This window comes from Lolium perenne, chromosome 3, assembly GCF_019359855.2.
Source record: "Lolium perenne isolate Kyuss_39 chromosome 3, Kyuss_2.0, whole genome shotgun sequence".
In the NCBI taxonomy this organism is placed as follows: Eukaryota; Viridiplantae; Streptophyta; class Magnoliopsida; order Poales; family Poaceae; genus Lolium; species Lolium perenne.
The window spans coordinates 249,707,611-249,711,418 of NC_067246.2; the positions used below are offsets into that span (position 1 = coordinate 249,707,611).

Here is a 3,808-nt window from a genome sequence, read left to right on the forward strand (position 1 = left end):
CTTCTTCAATTCATATTTAACATGCTAATGCTGCTTGCTGACGTTCTTCTTCAATTCATATTTAACATGCTAATGCTAGGCTGGTGCTGTATGAATGGTAATATAGATGGAAATGCTTGCTATAGAGACACCGGGCTGCAGTCTCCACTCTCAGATGTTTATGTTCAGAATTCAGGGAAGCTAACGTATCCGGACTCTCTGACGGTGGGGATTACTGTCAGAGTTAAAGTCGATATGATGTGTGTGCTGAAGATGTACCGTACCATAAGAAACTGTTGTTCTGTGCTGACAAAGAGGCGGACAATTTGCTTGTAATATATACCTCGTGTCTTTGTTAAAGTCAGACATGTTGGTTGCTTATATGGCGGAATGCACAGGCTCGTGAGGTGTGAGCAGTACAGTAGTGCCACTTACTGAATAATTCCCGTAGACATGGTAGGTAAACTAACAGAGGTACCTATATTACAGTAATTCGATGCTGCTTCTTCGTGTCTAGATATTTTTCCCTGGAACTGCTAGAACTAACTGCTGTAGCAGTAGATACGATGCTAATATACTGATTGCCATAGTAGCGGTAGATAGGTGGTAATATTTGACATTGATGTTGTTACGACAGTTATGGACAGAACACATACTCCTGATCAAACTCAGTCACCATAGCTCAAATTTTTGAACTTGCTGCAAACATAAGTGTTTAGTCAATATTTTGTCCTGGTATAATTCTTGGTATTTTTCCCATCTTTTTGAAATCCATACCTAACCAAGGACAACGAACTATTTAGCTTGGAGCACCTACTTAGATGATGTTTTTTCTTCTCCTGAGTTTGACTGCAAATAATGAATGGGTATATTCGGACAGTTTTGAAACCACATAATTGATACAAAGTTATGCTTATTTGTGGCCGGTAGGGCTGTTGGCCCTAAGTTCTTCCTCGCGTTGTCATCGATTGTAGAGCTTGTTTCCTTGTATGTAGAAAGTGCCATCAGGAATTCAGCCGAAGCCTCAAAAATTATTTCACCATGACACCCAAATGCGTGCTCGGTCCATAAGCTTGCTAGGGGATGAGGAACCCAATTTCTGATGAGCAGCAAATATTATGCATCATTCGTCTAAGGATATATCTTGCAGTACCAATTATAGTAAACAAAGTTACTTAGTGGCACAGTGAACATTATTCACCTAAACCGAGACTCAAATAAAGACCTTTTTCTCACCTAGATACACATGCGTAGGGTAGGAAAGAAACCAAGCCATCCGAAATAATCAGAGTTCAGTAAAAAACTACAAAGTTCAACTTTTTTGCCTAATATTTTTGTGTAGTTAAAATGAGAGGAGTATGTTCAATGTTGATGCATTTCCATCGATATGCTCTACATCACTTGCATTTTATATGATTTAAGTGTCATCTTAGAAGACTATAGGCTGTTTATCAAACATACAACATTCAGAGTGGAAGATTTTCGTATTGATTTGTCAACTCAGAAAAAACACATTGAGCAAAAAAAACGCATTTCTCAAATTCAAACCAAGAATCACGTAGCAAAAACAAATAATGCATGACGTAGAGTGTACCTGACTACATTAAACTCCTGCAAATCAATAGTGGAGGCTCCCACAATATTATTTTTCACTGATGTTGAAGCCTGCAGTCCCCTTTTTTGGTTCTTCAGTTTTATAACCATGCATCAGCAATTAGACTATATGTTCATACCTGACAATGCATATCATATCATCCAAGCTCTCAACTCTCAGAACACTGCAATGCACATGTAGAGGGACAGATCAGGCCGATTCTATTACTTATCAAAGAAAATTGGAGAGGCAGAAATTTCACGTTCAAGCATGTACAGTGGCAGATAAATGGTTAAGCTGATGCATTAGCAAAAAACGCGAGATCGAATATATTGCCTAGCAGTACAAATCTGAAACCACTTTTGTCCTATGCCCGCCACCATATTTATTGTACCTTTTGGAATCAACATATGTAAGTTCCTTGTGAAAGTAATCAATGAAAGTTCTGACCATTGCAGGGGCCCTAGCCTTAAAAATCCTTTAAAAAAAGCCCACCTCTTGACTGAGGCAATATAACAGTACTCATTGCCCAGGTGTACACTACTTTAGCTGATTGGTGAGATAAATATGATCATCCAAAATTGTGAGCCAAATGTAATGGAAAAAGTATGATTCCGGTTGAAAGAATTAACTAATGAATAATAAAATTTGATAATAAAGTCATGATATCACAGAAATTCAGATGATGCCCACTACACATTTTTTTTAACATGGCTTGGACCTTAACATGTGATTACCCTGAGAAGCATTGCACACTTATGAAGGAGGAGAAGTGTGAGCACAAGTAGTACGACATCTGGACTACCAACAGCCCAACACAGCAAGAAAAAAGAGGATAGGGGTATGTAAATCTACATGCTTTTTGCAAAGTCATAGCTGATAACCTGAAAGGAAGAGAAATATATCCAATCTAAACATGAGGAAGAAGAGAGCAAATACCTACACAATCAAATGATGAGCAAAACAATCCTATCATACCGAGGGAATACAATGAGAGTCAAATTTGTTCTCCAATTTTCACAGAAGGTCTCTACCATCCTACAGTAAAAATTAAGACAAAATAAAATCAATTAGCTCACAGAAATAACACAGTACAATATCTGATAATGATAACTCAAGCAAAAATATGTATAACTTTATATCGAAAAGTTTCAATAAGAAGTTTCACGTGCACAAAGACTTCAGCTGACCTTTGAAGTGCTATTCCAGATCAGGTAGCACATCTCATCCTCCAGCCAATAGTGGACAACAACCTGCCGCTATAACCTGACTGCCGAACTCGACGTGCAACACCCTACCCTACAGGCCAATCTGCATGCAGTACCACAACGGAGGAAGAAGACATCGCGGCTCATCAATCATCCGTGCCAGGCCGGACAACGGGGCGGCCGGGGAATGCGACGGCGGCGGCCGGCAGCACCGCAGCAGGACGGTGCCGAGCTGGCCGGCCGCTGGCACGGCGCGCAGGGCGCAACAATGGTTCGGCCCGTCCAGAGGCCAGCAGGGCAGTGGGCGCAGTGGGTCGGCGGCCTTGCGTCACACGCAGTGTCATTGCGGACAGGGGCTCTTGATGTGGCCCTCGGCCGGTGCTCCTCCCAATTTCGGCACCGGCGGCACCCGTCACGCCGGGATCTCATAGAAGGAAGCACCCACAGCGACCTCCCTAGAGAAAGAAAGGCGGCGACCCCTGTGATTCCAGCAGTGTGCACAGCACGGGGATGTGAAGCTCAAATAGGGAGAATCAAGGGCACTATGACGGCCAGAGGCAGAGAGGGCTGGAAGGGCGGCGCCGTGTGCCCGCCGGTGCCGGTTACGGTGAGTGAGGGGGAAACTCCGCCATTGGAGTTCGCCCGCTGTGTCTCGGTCAGAGTAAAGAGATGAGATGTGCGGGGAAGGGGAAACACGATTGGATTAGCTGAGAGGGGCAAATGAGTCTTCTAGAAAGACCACGATAGGAGGAGAGACCACTGTTCTTTACTTGTTAACAGTATGCCAATTATCATTCTTTGTGTGCTCAATTGATTACTATGCTTTATTATCTACCTGTTAATAATACCAAGTAATCACACATGAATAAGAACCTTGTATGTGAATCACTCTAAAAGTGCAACACACCTTAAACCAATCATTACAACTCACTGATCCTAAATCATCGGGGTTAGGTCACGCTTAGAGCGATTGCATCTCATTCTTATGCATTATTGCATCCTTGCCAATCTTTTAAACATCGTCCTT

General features: G+C 42.4%; 1 long non-coding RNA gene across 2 annotated transcripts; it reads right to left on the reverse strand.

The window, feature by feature from the left end:
- Positions 1–632: 632 nt before the first annotated feature.
- On the reverse strand, positions 633–3,464 carry LOC127344677 (uncharacterized). 2 transcript variants are annotated; one of them, XR_007878131.2, is made up of 4 exons: positions 2,764–3,464; positions 2,517–2,611; positions 1,574–1,757; positions 633–1,078 (listed from the first exon to the last, which is right to left on the reverse strand). It is a non-coding gene; the product is annotated as an uncharacterized lncRNA (long non-coding RNA). The 2 variants fall into 2 exon arrangements; XR_007878130.2 differs by having other exon boundaries at positions 2,513–2,611.
- Positions 3,465–3,808: the final 344 nt, after the last annotated feature.